Below are 16,185 nucleotides of genomic sequence, written 5' to 3' on the forward strand. Positions count from 1 at the left end.
GGACACCGTACTTCTGTTGATACAACCTAGAATTGCATTAGCTTTATGCTTTGTGATCTTCCAGAAGTTCCTGGACTGCAGTTCCCATCATCCCTGACCATGCTGTCTTGGGCTGATGAGAGTCATAAGTTGGAGCCAGAGGATCCCCACCTCTGTTCTAAGGCACTATATTGCACCACTGCCCTTGACCAGCATCCTCTTCCATTTGCTGAAGAGTAAAAGTAGAATCTTCATTGCTACCCCACATAGGGAAGAAGGGTACATACTCTATCTTGCTGCCTTGCCCTTTTAAAGATTGCCATCATCCTGGGTAAAGTCATAACAACCTTTTGGGAAATGACTGTAAGCATTATCCTCACTGCATAACAACCACAAAAAGGATGATTTAGAAAGAAACTATCAAAGTGACTCAACAGATATCATTGTAAAGGTGAGCATATTACAAATCTTCAGGAATTACACGGAAAAAAATAACAGGAGATATTAAACATTCTTACAGCTAAGGCAGCCTTCCCCAAGCAGACCCTCCATATGTTTTGGACTACAACTCCCATCAGCCCTGGCCAATGGGCATGCTGGGGCCAATGGGAGCGGCAGAACCTAAACATCTGGAGCATGCCAGGTTGGGGAAAACTGATTTAAGGAAATGTAAGCAAAAGGAAAACATCTAGATATTGTCTTCCTGGGGGAAGGCGGAAACAAAATATTACGTTAATATGGGGAAGGGGAGGACCAAGGCAAAAATGTACCAGAGAGGGTGGACTGACTCCTTTCTGGTTCTTTTTTTAATCTTCCTGCATATGTAGGCCTGCAATAAAGAGTGATGGAATTAACTTCCTTTTGGAAGCAATTTTAAGGCATAAAATTTGATAGCACTGCTTGGAATCCTAATTAAAACAAAGTAGCAGCGTTCCAAGAAGCACTTTTGTGTTCTTCTTTTAAGTGCACACTCATCAACTCTTAAGACAGAATTGATTTTTTAAAAAAGAATTACTTTAGCAGGACCACCTCCACCTTGCTTATTTCCTACACTGTGCTTTACCTGACGTTATGATTCTTTCTAATAGTAATACATTTTAAGAACTTGTGGTTTCAAAGGATGAGTAAGCCACCAGCAAATTGTGGAAGTTATGCATCTTTGAAATGTCAAAAATCTCTTGCTCAGATGTGAAATCCACATACTTCATATTTCAATATGAAAAAGATGTTAGAGGGAATAATTTGGCTTGTTCCCTACATTCATTTTAATAAAGCATAGGTTTGGACTTTAGAATCAAATGCATTCTAATGGGTGTGCTGTCTTGGGCCTGTAAATAACTACTCTGAATTTGAAAGGATACATAGAGTTAGCTATCTCCCTCTCTCTGTATAAACTGTACTGTCACAATTACTACAAACAGATAGTTTATGAATTACTTCTGTTAGAAGTAGAAGAGCTGAGCACTGGTTATATATGTGTTTTCAATACCACTGAAGCTCTTTCTGTTGGTTTCTCTGCATAGTTCTTCTTAAGGAAGGACTGTTTACTGTTGAATCACCATGCCACACAGCTAAGCCGTGGACCAGCCTAGGTCCCTCCTCCTGCCCTGTGCAACCATTGGAGGACACCCTTCTCCTGCACCAGTTGCATGAACTGCTGGGTGGCTGCCTGTTTGAATGAGCCAATCATAGATGGGCAAGGGAGTGTAGCCTACGCATCGTACTTGAGTGAGAATCTCAACCTCACTCGAGGTCTTTATTCAGGTCCACTTGCCAGGTATTTAAGCAGGCTGTGACCCTACACCCACCCCCAGCCAGCACAGTCAAAGTTGGATTTCCCACCCTATGCAATAGTCTGTGCTAGTGTCCAAAGGTGAGCCCTGTGTGAGGCCTTGCTATGGACCTTTCTGTATTCAGGGCCAGGCAGAAATTTTCCTTCAGGCAAGTTGGGGTCGTCTGAAATTTTTACCTACCTCATAGCAATGGTCACAACTTGTTGATGGATAAGGCACTGGGTTGCATCCTTAGTCTTGGCAGAAGTTGGGAGCCTGCCCCCTTCTGTAACAAGAAATGGGGGTCTGGGAGGGCTTGCTACTGTTTATAAGCTCAGATGGGGGCTGATGGGCCATAGCTCCCCTCCAAAGGTGTGATCTCCTGGAATTGATGAGCATTATAGGACAACCCTCAAGCTAGGGCTGACCCAACCATTAATTAACCTGCATTTTGGTTGGTTGATATGATACATACCCAGTGCCTATGCCAAAGCCTATTTGCATCTGTAATCAAATAGTTGTAGCCTATTTGAACCCAAGACCTTTGCCCTCTCTTTATTCATCATCTTTCTCTGGGCCCTGGCCAACCACAAGATCGCTGCATGCAAATAAATTTATTTAACCTCTGCTTGACACCTGCGTTTCACTCCACGCTTCAATAAAATAAATCTCCTTTTCCATTAAAAAAATAATCCCACCCAGAACAATTTAGGATTGCATTCTTTCTGCAGATTTAAACTCCAGTAGATAAAGAGTTTGTACATAATTGCTCACCACAAGACAAATCATTGGTTGTACTAGCTGTTTTCATTTGCTGGGATTTAAAGAGCATTTGATTAATCAAGTTAAGCTTTAGCTCTAATAAGCAAGGCAAGTAAAAGAGTTGCTTGCAGTACCCTCAAAACATCCAAAAATACAACCAAACTTCTAAGGTTGTCCAGCCCTATTCTTTTAATGTCAGTGGGATAGCCAGGTGCTACCCTAAACTAACTATGCATATTCAGAAATAAGTCCTATTGAATTCAATGTGGTACTGTCACTAGTGTTGGTATAGTTCCAAGTGGAAGGTTAGTGGGGCTGTCATTAATCCTGTTGTACTTCAGGTAGAAGAGTATAGCCAAGTCCAGTCCATGAGAGTGGTACAAAGGATCAGAGAACAGGGTATGTAGACCCAGACTAAGGCAGTTGTGCAGAGTTGGGTCCTACTGTCCAAGGTGCTAAATTTGTTTCTGGTTTGTAGTGATTCAAAAGCCTGTTGCTTTAGGAGAACCTGCTGCTGAACTTAAGCACCTAAAATTAGTAATTAGTTATGCTCTTGTGAATATTTAATAGAATGTTCAGAAACTGATGGAGGATTATCACACAAGGTCAACTGTACGATTTGCTTCAAGTCTTCCCACTTTCCTTACTGGATAGCTTTGGCAATAGGATGAAGTCCAAGAAAAAAATCCATATTTTTATTAACAGAACACGTTTGCTCTTACTAAAGCAAACTGCTGTGTCCAGGTAATACAGAATCACTGAAGGCCAAACGCACTAATACACATCTTAATTTTCTTCAAAATGCAAACTATTCAAAAAAATATTCTGCTTAATGGTCAAATCATACAAAGTTCAATATTCAGACTAGAACTTAAAAAAACACAACACATTTTCCCCTATATCAGTGTCTGGTTTCAATTCATACAGTCAGTGTTCCATAACTACCAAAGTATGCTTGAAATATTATTGGTTTTCCACATTTCCTCTTACATGTGTTTGCAATAGAACCTGACAGAATTAAATATTCATAAATGCAAATCATTGCATAAATGGAGGAGAGGAGGTAGCTTATAGATCTGATATACAAATAAATTGTAACCAACAAGCACATTATTAGCTAAAGTGGAATTGATATCAAAACATTGTTATTGAATGGATGTTATAAAATGACTAAGAAAATTATTTACTTACATTACTAAACTTGGATTCCCAATAGTTACTGCTCTCTGAAGTTGTTTCACTGAGTTCAACCTTGACAAAAAATAACCACCCTGAAGCCCTCACACACTGAGTTTATTTCATAAATATCTTGATGGCTGTGTGAACTTTTCCTAATACAGAGGAAAAAACAAATGTCACATTCTCTGACAGCTCGTTGAGCTAGTTGTTGTTGTTGTTTTTAAGTTACTCCAAGCTCTGCATTGTTTGATTTTAAAAAGTGAACTATGTAATTTATGCACCAGAAATACTACAGAGCCTGGAATGTATGTGCCACATTACCGTGATCCCTTAAGAGCCCTGAAAGCTGTAATAGAAATCCAGTAGTTGTTTTGCAGTCTTTCTAAAGCCCAGCTACCCATTTCCCCTCTTGTGCTTCCTCATATTTAAATACAGTTCAATTTCATTTCTGATGAATTCATATTTTGCTTTAACCCTGAGCCATCCCCTGACAGAATACTGAATCCACCCACACCACACAATAAACTATCAACTGTTCTACATTTTGGCATTTTAATTATATGCAGCTTTTAAGTGGCAGAGTTAAGATTCCATGGATGGAAATGAATCTGCCTTGAAGTGTGTGACATTTTGTCTGGCAGCCTTATGAATTGATGTTCTGCCTTGTTTTTGCTCTTTGGCTTTACTAACCTCCATCTTGATGCACAAGCACAACACATTTCTTTGAATAACAGTGGTCTCTCATTTGTGCAGAACACAGTTTATATTCATTTTTCAGTTTGTTATTTGTGATTTTAGTAATATTCCATAATGTGTGTCTCTCCCAAGCCATGATAGCTCTAGATTTGGTTTGCATGCTTCCTTTTATCTTTAAAATATTTGCAATTTTTTTTTCAAATCAATTTCACGAGCCCTGGCCTCATTTGGAATTTATCAGATGTCACATGCAAGGCAGTACATTTTACTATTAAACACTGCAGCAATCCCCCAAAGTGTCATTCTTGTCCAGCATGTTTCCGCTATAAATTATTGGCTTTGTTCAAGCACTTTATCTTTCTTTTAAAATAAACCTAAACAATTTTAGCATTAAAGTTTGAACTAGAAAAATGAGTTGCATCCCCCCCTCTGGCCACCTTAAAGTAAAATATTAAACTGAAACAACACAGTGATTTAATCAGCTAGGCATTTTCAGGGAGTCAGAGTGGAAGCTGCCAGAAGCAAACCCCATACGAATGGCTATTCTCAGACTCTGGGACAATCTTAGCATTTTTGCCCATAGTAATTCTCTCTGTATTTTAAGAAGCCAGTCTTTCCCCAGAAGCTATGGTAAAAAAAGGGGGGGTAAGGGCATTTTGATCAAAATAATCTACTGTAGTCTTATTCGGGAAGTCATTTTGAGTATTCTTTTTATGTGGCTGTTGCAGTGGCTTACTTGATCTCCCTAATTATTTAATTCATTTAGGAATGTATATGCTGCATTTGAGGGGGGTGGGATTCCCCCAAAGTGTCTTTCAATTGACAGAATTGGACAAAACGGGGAGTGGGTGAGATAAATGTGAAAGAAATCACTGAACCAGTTCTACTTATGCATACCCGTATGCTTGAGCTTGGCCTTTGTAGAGACCAAGACAATGAAGAATTTACACCATTCCCCCCCCCCATCATTTTTTTCATCTATAGTTTGTTTTCCTACCTTTTTAATGAGCTACTTAAATACCTGAAAATAATTTAATATTTGGTCCTAAGAAGTTAACTTTGAAAAGTTCACAGAAGGAAAGATTCCCATTTTCTCCTTCCCTCTGTGTCCCCCCAAAAGCCCCTCTGGATGGTCAGAAGGGTGTTTTTGAATAATGTGAAATGGGGCAGGCTGATCAGGAAGAGAAGGGGACAGGAAATGTTCCTTCCATGAACTTAATTGAGCTAACATATCTCAGGATCCAAGCAAATCTTTTTAACTCTTTGCACACAGAAACGGCAGAGGAGACACGCTCCTGGATTTAACGAGAAGGATAAAGCTAATACTCCCCTAATTGTGGCACAAAGGCTGATTGATAGAAAGGTGGAACTGCTAGTGGAGTGCTGCCTGCTGACCGGTCAGACAGTTCAAAATATTTTTGAACAATTGAAAAACATATCTAAGAAGCTTGACAATTTACATTACAAGTTGCAATGTACTTCCACCTCTCCCCCCTTAACAATACCTAGGGAGAAGCACAGTAAGCCCAAACTCATGCCTATGAACAACTTGTCAAAAATTAAAGAAATAGGAAGGCATCCTCATTCCATCAACCTGGTACTGAGACCATGTGAGGTTGTTCTACAGATATTTCCAAATAGGGGACCCCTGCCTTACTGGAAGTCAGCCTACTAATTCCCACTGATAAGAGGAATGGAATTTTTTAAAAAAAGAAATTGGGTAGAAAGTGGACAAAGTGGAAGTGACAAGCACAGAGCCTTAAAGGAATTGGGGCTAAAACTCATGTCATGGAACATAGCAGGTTGGTGTTCAAAGCAGAATATTAAACAGCTGATGAACTATTTTGAGCACTTTGATATTATTCTGCTACAAGAAACATGGCACAATGGCTTCTATAATGCTTTGCAGATACAAATTTCACTCATTGACAGCTACTCTTTCAACGAAAGGTAGTAGGGCCATTGGGGGGTCTAGCATGTTTCATCTCCACAAAGTTGAATACAACTACAACTGCCATGATTCCATGTAACCCGTTTGCAACGGCTGTCTTGGTTATAGTTCGGCAAGTATGTCTAATGCTGTTTAACGTCTACATACCACCTCCTCCCCCAAAAAAATCCACTACTATAAATACTATCTGGACAGAACTAGATAATTATACAGAATCCCTGGAATCCCCATATTCTACTGCAGTGTTTATCATTGCAGGAGATTTTAATGCATGTATGGGAGCCAACAATGTAAATTTGTACACCCATTACAATCAGATTCTGGAACCAAATATTTACTTAGTCGGAGGTACCTCCCGATTGTCTAAAGAACATAGATGTAATTATGCAGGGCTTTGTTTAACCCAAGTTGTAAGGCACAGGGGCCTTGCTAATAATAAACTGCATGACAGAGGGAGATCTGCCCAGGGAATATGCCCACTTTACGAATCATGGAGGCAGTGTGATAGATTATATTGTGATCTCGTAGTTTGCATATAGGTTTGTCTTGGGATCCAAGCACACTTTGGGGGGGATTTACCAATTCCCCACCAACCCCATGTCACATCCCACATTGTTCAGGAGAGCTCCATAACCATTCATAGGGGCTTTGGGGGGCGGGGGTGCAGGTAGCAACAGGGAGGAGAAGAGGGGATGAGAAATCTCCTTCGGTGTATTTCCTTGATTTAGCTTATCTTAGAATTTAAGCCAATGTACTGTATTATTATTGACAAGCGAGAGGTCATGTGTAGGCAAGCAGTTTTATGCTTTGCCTGTAAGTTTGGAAGCTCAAGCCTTGTTTTTTGTTCCAGATCATGTTTAACCAAACCATGGTTTGACAGGATGTCTGAACTGAGCCTAACTCTTTGACTTGTGACATTTCTCATACCTGACATCACTTCTCCCAGTCATCACAATCATGAGAACTACTGCCAGATTTGGAAATATGTCTGTAAAAGTTTGCAAGCACTGGCAAGTGCAAATTACTGAGCAAGCAGAACCCTGATCCTCCTTATTTCTTTGTCTCCAGTTTACAGGGGCCTGACTGGAGAACTAATTTTCACTGCTCAAGTTCCATTCCCAACATCCTTGCATTTCTAGAGTGTCTATGTATAGAAATGCATATTTAACCCCATATATAGTTGCTTATTCTGTTCTCTCTCCCACAATCTATCATGAATCATTCTGCACTGTGCTCGATGGCTCTTATAAATGCTAGGGAGGTCTTCAGTATCCATTGATTCTTCAATCTATGCTATTCTTTATCCTGATCAAATCTCTCTGTCTTTTCCATGGAAAGGGGAACTATTTATACATACTGTGTGTCAGTGCAATTCTTTATTTTAAGTAGCTCCTGAAAAGTCAGGGAAATGGCATAATTCATGAGGAATATTTATAATTTCTAACTCAGAAACATGTATATTACTCTCTTCCACCCCTCTTCCAAGTTTACAGAAATTCATTCACAGTTAAGAAAGTGTGAGCTGTGGTTACATGTTATATTTTCTCAAACTAGGTACCCCAAGTGGTCTGGGGGAGGGAGTGGGGGAAGGCAAGAGTTGTTCCTTATTTTGGGCTGCTGCTGCTTTTTTCTTTTTCTTCTTTTTTACTCCTGGCATGTTATGACTATTACTACATTTTTGCATACCTGTGATACTTGTACTAAAAGAATCCATAAATATATGTTTTTAAAAGGGAAAGAACAGATGCTGGTGCCATTTTTGATTGCTGAACAGGTGCTGCTGGTGTTGCAATATTTTACAAACAAGATTTATCTTTTCTGTGAAAATACAACTGGCACTATAAATATTGCCCTGATTTAGTTATCCTTGGGGGTTTCAGTAGTGTGGGCTCCTGTGTGCAGTTAATATTGGACATGTAAAGAGATGCCCCTCCATAGAAGCCTCTGTGCCAAGGAGTTCCTTAATATTAAATTCCTCGTACCAGCCTGCAATTTGAATTTTTTTTCCTTCTATTTACTTTGTCAAAACGCAAAGCTGGTTTAAAGGTAGCCAGCCCCAAGGTGAATTATGGCCTACTGCGAACATGCACAAGTGCAGGCTCTTAGTTTTTGGCTCCTTTTCCAGTTCTGCTGCTGTAGTTCTGTGAGACAAGCCACTGTCATGGTTTGTCTAAAAAGGGAGACAAACCTTTGAGCCCAGGTTTGAATGACACACAAACCATCGCTTAAATCACAGTGGTGCACCAGCACCATTGTATTGGCTGACAACATCCCAACATGGAATTTACTTCATGTAGTTAGTTACATGGATCACACAAGCAGCTCAGAGCATGTGACAATCTGACTACAATTCCTGCTCTCAGAAGTACTATTTTATCAGTTCAGAGCAAGCCTCTCTGGGTGTCTTACAATAAAACAGAAAAAAAAAAAGAAATGAAGCAACCAATAACATCAAGAGAGCATAATAAGTGGAATAAAATACAACAATGACTAAAAGACAAACAAAAAAACAAAAGAATGCACCCTTCCAATTAAAAAACTGGCTCAGTTTAAAAGCTCTCTGAGAATAACAGATTGCTCCCTGTTCCCTGAAATCTAGTAGGAAAGTGCCAAATCAAACCTCATTGGACAGGGAGTTCCATGAATGGGATGCCACCACCAAGAAGGGCATCTTATGTAATTGATATAATGGGTTACTCCCAAGAAAGTATCTTTGAAATATAACAGTGCATGAGATGGGGTTTAACATTTATATGAGGAGGTTCCACTATCAAATTACAGTCACATAAGCTGGAAAGCAGAGATTGTCTGCATGTACTCATATGTGAGACTGTTGCATGAGAAGATATACATGTGATTTTTATGGTATTTCTCACAACAAAATGATTCTGTGTCATATGGAAAGGGACATAGCTCAGTAGTAGGTTCCTAGTTCAATTTATGGCATCCCCAGGTAGAAACATAGAATTGTAGAGTTTAAAGGGGTCCAAGGATCATCTAGTCCAACCCCTTACAATACAAAAATCTCAGCTAAAGCATCTATGACAGATGGCCTTCCAAACTCTGCTTAAAAACTTCCCATGAAGGAGTGTCCACAACTTTCCGAAGGAGTCTGTTCCACTGTCAAACAGGTCTTACTGTCGTAAAGTTCTTCCTGAAATTTAGTCAGAATCTTCCTTCTTGTAGCTTGAATCCATTGGTTTGGATCTTACCCTCCAGAGCAGGAGGGGGGGAAAGCTTGTTCCAGCTTCCATGTGACAGCCCTTTAAATATTTGAAGATATTTAAAGGGATGTCTTTTCTTTTCCAGTCTAAATATACCCAATTCCCTCAACTGTTCCTCATATGGTTTGGTTTCCAGACCCTTGAACATCTCAGTCACCTTCCTCTGCACACATTCCAGCTTGTCAATATCCTTCTTAAATTGTGGTGCCCAGAAGTGGACACAGGTAGATATAGGAGAGACCTCAGTCTGAAATCCAGGACAGCCACTGCCAGTCATGTAGACAATACTGACCTAGGTGGACCAAGCACACCCCACAGTCTTCTCTGTGGGCTATAATGTAATATTGCTTTCAAGCTTAATTTCTGCTGGGGGGTGGGGAAGGAAAGTTGTTGGAAGGAAAGGACCCTGCTTGCACCATGGAAGGCCTCTGTTAGTGCACACATGGCTACCACACTGGTGACTCCTGCTCTAGTAGGACTTGTGCCTTGTTCTTGCCTCCTCCCAGTATTAAGCCATCCTCAAAGGTAGTTAGCCTTAAGCCACCCAGCCTTAAGCAACCTTAAGCTACCCAGGAACAATACAACATTTTCTTATGTGCAGTGAATGCAAAGGTCTATTCTGCACTGATGTGTATATTCTCAGCACCTTTACATATTCAGCAGTTTAGGTGATATACAATTTCAAATTGCTATTAAAACCATGGGAATTTTCTGCACTGGGGCTTTTGAAATTCATCTCCATTGTGCATAAATGAGCTCCCATTCTGAGCTTGCACATTTATAACTTTGTGACTAGCATACATTAGCATACTTTCATACAGTGAAGAATTAAAGTGCTAGTTGCTGTCCAATTTAATTAGATCCTGGAAATTAAACAACGTGTTTGTCTTAATGAGAGAATTGTCACAAAAGCACCATTATTTAGTAGCTCTGCCCCTTCAGTAAATTTTTTAACCTCATTTCCTTTAGTGGAGCATGCCAGATTTTCAACCTGATACTCTTTTATCTAAACTGAATCAAGCCTGATAAGGGAAAGCACAGCAGGAATAAAAAACCTCTCTCTCTTTTTAGCTGCATTAAAAAAAAAAAAAATCACTGATGAAGGAAGTATGACCAGAACAAATAACTCTGATTTTTGGGTCCTAAGCAAATCTGCAGGATTATGCCTTCAAGATTTTTAAAAAACTTATCAGTGGTGCACAGTTAAGTTATTGAAGGAATTAAGATGCCATTTTTAGCATAATTTCTAAGAGAGCTCCTGTAGTCCAAAACAGAGAGAACTCTGGCCTGTAAATTATAGCTCAGTAACTTTGCCTTATATCACAAATGTCTTTTCCCCCCATTTATTTGCTGTATTTGCAGTTCAACTGGGGGGGGAATCATACTGATCAAAATGCACATTCATTTTGAGAGTTCATTGAACCAATAGCAACATTCACATATTCAGATTGTACTAAACATTAACAGTCACTTCTGGAAATGCTTTTCCTTGTGCACTAGCTTTGCTTTCTCTTGCCAAGCAAAAGCAGAAAGGTTAATGATCCTTTTTCTTTGTATACACATACAGAACTTAAATGTGCATAAAGTATCCCTAAAGAAAATGCACATTTATTGTTCTTTGTCCTTGGGGAGATGTTTCCCTTTCATCAGATTTCTGTTATGCCCACTATATCTATGCTGTCATCTAAGGCCAAACATCCAGCTTGCCCATTTTGGCTCAGAGGCTTCTAGCATTCATATATAGAACATCTCTCTCCACGTATTTTTGGCATTTTAGTTTACAGGGTTTTTTCTTCTTTGATTTGCTATTCGGCACCTAGTTCTACCCCATTTGAAAAATTATATTTTTCCACCTTCATCCTGAGGAGATTTGTTATGATCCAGACCCTTTTCAAATCCTTCAGCTCCCACTCCCCAACAGTTTAAAAGCTGTTCTGCAGTCTTTTGGGTTTTGAGTGCCAATGGTCTGGCTCCATCCTGGTTCAAGGGGAGTCCTTTTCTCTTGTTCAGACCTGGCTTGTTTCTTGAAAGGCTCTCAACATCCAGCTATACTTCTTTTCCAGGATCTCCTCACTACATTTCCCCACGTCACTTCTTCACATAGCGCATGGTCAAATCATGGAATTAGCTGAAAGGGGATTAGGCAAATACACGGGTGACAACGCTATCAGTGGATTCTGTTTGCAGTATCAGAGACATACAGATAACAAGTGGGAAACCATTATTGCACTCAGGTCCTGTTTGCAGGCTTCCCATAGGCATCTGGTTGTCCACTGTGGGAAACTGAAGTCAAGAGACATTTGACCTGTCCTTCTGCAGTTCTCTACTTACTTTGCTTTTTTGAAGAATAAATTATTCTAAACTGAGATTGAGTTATAGGGGAATGTAACTGGGAAATTCTACCTATCATGGGGAGAGGTGTCACTGCAATGGTTTATGACATCAGTGAGTTTTTCTAATGTGGTGGGGGGTTTTTAGTACAGCTTCATCTTGTTTGCAAGTTTACAAAAATATTCGCTTTAAGGCTAACTTTGGGCAGCATGCATCTTAATTAAGCATAAATCTCCATGGTTACAGAGAAGACACAAATGGTAATGCTATTCTGATGTATTTGAACCTCTCTAAAAGCACATGCTGCTATAAAAGACAGAGGATGATTTGCTTCCCCAAGACTTTCTGTTGGGCTGCCTAGAAATTCAATCAATGTACTTTGTCTCTGCCAAAGGGCAAATTCACACATTACACAGAAATTGTTTGTTTTCTGTTCCCCGGATGCTGCAACATCAGAAATGGGACCTCATAGTTCATAGACCTCACCTGCAGGCATAGCTGTCAACTTACAGATTTGAAAATAAGGGACCAGCAGCCTTGAAAATAAGGGACCAGCAGCCAAAATAAGGGACCTGCAGCCTCACCTGTTCCAGGCACTCCAGTCTTCCTGTCCTCCTGCAGTCTGGTCAAACTCATGCTGGTAGCTTCAAGAACACTGTCCAACCAACTTTGTAACCAGAGGTTCAACTGAATAGAATCTGAATCACATGCACCACAAGGCCTATGCAGCCTCAACTTAAGATGGCTCCCCAGCCTGGCTTTGCACTGCAAAGTTTGCAGCAGCACGTGCAACAAAATGGCGTCCAGCATTCAAAAAACCCCTCAGCTTGCATTAACTAGCCACACACAAGGCATGCAAGCTCCACCCCCCCCCGTCGTTCTTAGACTTCTTATTGGGTGAGCAACACAGCCAAGCCTCCCTCCTCCCTGGCCGACAGGGAGGGAAGGAGAGGAGCTGCTTCCTTTGAAATTTAAGGGACATCATTTAAGGGACATCCATCATTAAGGGACAGCAGCAGGACATGGCGCTGGAATAAGGGACTGTCCCATCAGATAAGGGACATTTGACAGCTATGCCTGCAGGTGAGATTCAAGAGCCATAAAAAAGCACAAGCACAAATTATGCTAAGACTGCATATAAGTGTGCTTGCTATGTTTTATTTATGTCAGTAGATCAAAGTGCAGTTCCATGCTTTACATAGCACAGATGATTGCTGCTTGCAACCCAGTGTTTTCTGAAGCAAAAGCACAACGTCTGGATAACATATGAGTGCCTTTAGACAGCCATCTAAACATATCTCAGAACCTTGGTCCAATCAAGCTCCCCAAATGCATACATACAAAGTTTTAAAGTTGCACGTGCATTATCCACACTTTTACGTATTTGTTGCAGGAAACTTAAGTGTACACAGGAAGCAATTATGCATTTTGCATAAAGGATGGAGCCACAAACTTCCTAAGTGTTTAATGTTCCAGGATATGAACATTTCCTGCTGTCTAATCTTTAATCCTACTCCTTAGTCTCTTTGGCTCTTGAGGATCAGATTGCTAATTATAGGGTTGCAGTTACTTTTTGGCATTATTTGGGCTTTGACAATTGCCACAGTTTCAAAGATAGTTTCACTGATGTGCAGTCCCTGATATAGTATGTGGATATGGATCACAAGGAACACTGATAATATATTCTTCAGCTGCACGTTACACAGGCAGAAGAAGAAAGAATGGGATGAATGGAAAGCAGTAAAAAAGTGGTTATATCATCTACTTGAGATAATTAGTTTATACATTTTGTGCACTAATCTTTCATTTCCATATAACCTATTTCAAAAGCCCACAAAACAGTTCCATTTCTTTGAATATATATTTCCTCTAATACCTTTCCTGAACTATGTTTGTCAATATATCAATGACCTCCAGTTCAAGACATTTTACTGACTACTCCCAAACAGAAGGTGAATTCCAGTCATTACATTTTCTGGTTCAAACAATTTTTGCAGCCATTAATAAAATGGTTGCAAGCAAAGGAAATGGGAATCCTCTTGTGCCTGAAGGAACCTCACTGACACAGCACTGGATACAACCCTAAGTCTCCCAGAGCAGAAATCGTACCTAGAATTCAAGCTACAAGTAAAATGCTTTTACATTTCTTGTTTATCACTTCTAGTTAACGAATTTGGTTGGAAAGCCTGTCAAATCATGCTGAAAATAGTACTGATTTTTTTAAGGCAAAAAACCACACAATTTTTCTAAAAATATCAAAAGGCAGTTATTTCCGCACAGCTTTTATTAAAATTCAAAAGTGCTCCAGATAAACAGCAATTAGGGATGGTATTTGCTCAGCAAAACTAAAAAGCTGAAGATTGTTTGCCATCTTCTTTTATAAGTTCCTGTCTGTTATTCCAAACAGAACTAATAAATGGTCAAAAGACAGGCATGGCTTGCTGCATATTGTAATAACACCAATTTTCTGCAGGAATTTGCTTTAAGACATTTCAATACATAGTAGATTTAAAAAAAACAAAAAACTATTTCCATAAAACTATGTCTTAAGCTACTTGTCATATAATTGGCAGAGAATAGACGGGAAATGTTGCTCTCTTCCTGTGAAATTGAAAGCTTAATAGATCAGGCATGTTTGAATGGTTAATGGATTTAGAATGGGCCTTACGATGTGACATTTTATTTTATTTTATTAGAACAACCAACTATGAAAGAAAATCTCAATGGCTGGGGCTGTCAGAAAGAGTAGAAGCAGAGCCTTTGTTAGATATGAGGAAAGGAGCGGCATTTAAGGGACAGTTCATTCATCCATAGAACCACTTTCGAATGTTCCTTGTATTGTTCAGTATTAGTTGCATATTGTCCCAGTTGATAAGTATTTAAAAGCACTTATACCGTGACTGAAGCAGTTCTTGATAAAAAAAAATATAAGGTGGGGAGAAAGACCCACTCATTCTGGCTGCAGAGAATTAGCTACCAAATGAATTATGGTTGTGTTTCCTCTAAGCTAGTTGATTTGTGTGACTAGAATAAGATATATGATCCCCAAATATGTAACTACAATTACAGGTGTAATGGGGATGTAGGTGGAGATGACTGAAAAGGATACTTCCATTTCAGAAACCTTCATGTCTCCTGAAATTATACCCACTTGTATTATCTATATTTCTATCAGATGTAGCTATAGGGTCAAACTACATGTTACACTTAATGTGTGGGATGCAGCTACATTTCTTGTCTTTCTTCCATTACGTACAGCAAGAGGGGGCGATTGCCATGGGGATTGCTGTCTGCAAGGAGGAAAGGTTTATCTCTTCCCGTCAGCCATGGGATGGTATTCAGTCAAGTCCTATGCAGAGTAGATGCTTAATGAACATAAGTTAGTCATGCCCACTAACTTCGATGGGTCTGCTTTGAGTACAACTACTGCTGAATGCCAGTCACAAACTTCACCAGCTTCCCCCACAACTTGCACCTGGGAAGTTTCCATTGGTGCAACGGAGTTGGAGATGTCTTGGGGAAGGACACAGGAGGGGAAGAAAGGGACAAACTCCATATTTATCTCTTTCTTGCTCATGTGCTGTGATCCCAGTAACAATGCTCTGTGCAGTTATTTAAAGAAAAATGAGAGATATATCTACACACTAAGCACTAAACATATCATGTAGTTTGAGCCTGAACTATACACAGACATAGTTTTAATTGATTGACTGCTTTTATAGATCAGTGCATTGTTGCCTAGCAGTTGAATATAACCTTGAACTGCTGTTTTTAATTTTTAGAGACATTCTAATATATTGCAGTATAAATTTCCAGAGTCTGCTTTTCTGTTTGTATATGAGTAGTATACCACTTGCTTCTTTTTCAGATTAAATTACAATGTGATTACATTTGTATTACTTGCTGCTAATATATGTTCACATCTCAAGGCTTTTTCATACAGTTGCTGTATAAGAAAGAATGACATGCTGTACAAGAAAGTATAGTTCAGTTCAACTTTAGTCCTTGTTACCATAGGCCATCACAAAATAAAGCAGACATGATGAGCATAATACTGTAAAACAGATATGGCATGAAACAAAACACAATTAAACATAAATAAATAAAACCCCACTTAATGAAAAGCCATCAGTCAACTCAACAAATGACATAAGTAAAGTCTAGCTCTGAATTCCAGTCCTACTTATTTAGCTAGATTTTGATTTCCATTGTATCAGTTTCCAGTTTTAGCTTTGTAGTTAATGATTAGCCATCGTAAAAATATGGGAGGAGCATGGGGAGCGTTCACGCG

The 16,185-nt window shown here is 39.5% G+C and overlaps 2 protein-coding genes across 8 annotated transcripts in view; one reads left to right on the forward strand and one right to left on the reverse strand.

Moving 5' to 3' along the window:
- The window catches only part of DOCK2 (dedicator of cytokinesis 2), a 249,904-nt gene that overhangs the window by 126,359 nt on the left and 107,360 nt on the right, over window positions 1-16,185 (forward strand). The window lies entirely within an intron of this gene.
- INSYN2B (inhibitory synaptic factor family member 2B) overlaps window positions 1-16,185 on the reverse strand; it is a 71,468-nt gene that overhangs the window by 36,114 nt on the left and 19,169 nt on the right. The window contains exon 2 of one of the 4 annotated variants that reach the window (XM_081852117.1): window positions 1,953-2,037. The exons of the other annotated variants lie outside the window; for them this stretch is intronic. The gene's annotated coding sequence lies outside the window, so the exon portion shown is untranslated. The remainder of the gene's footprint in view (window positions 1-1,952; window positions 2,038-16,185) is intronic. 4 annotated transcript variants of the gene reach the window in all.

Source organism: Podarcis erhardii (assembly GCF_964252035.2).
Source record: "Podarcis erhardii genome assembly, chromosome: 2".
NCBI classification, from domain to species: Eukaryota; Metazoa; Chordata; class Lepidosauria; order Squamata; family Lacertidae; genus Podarcis; species Podarcis erhardii.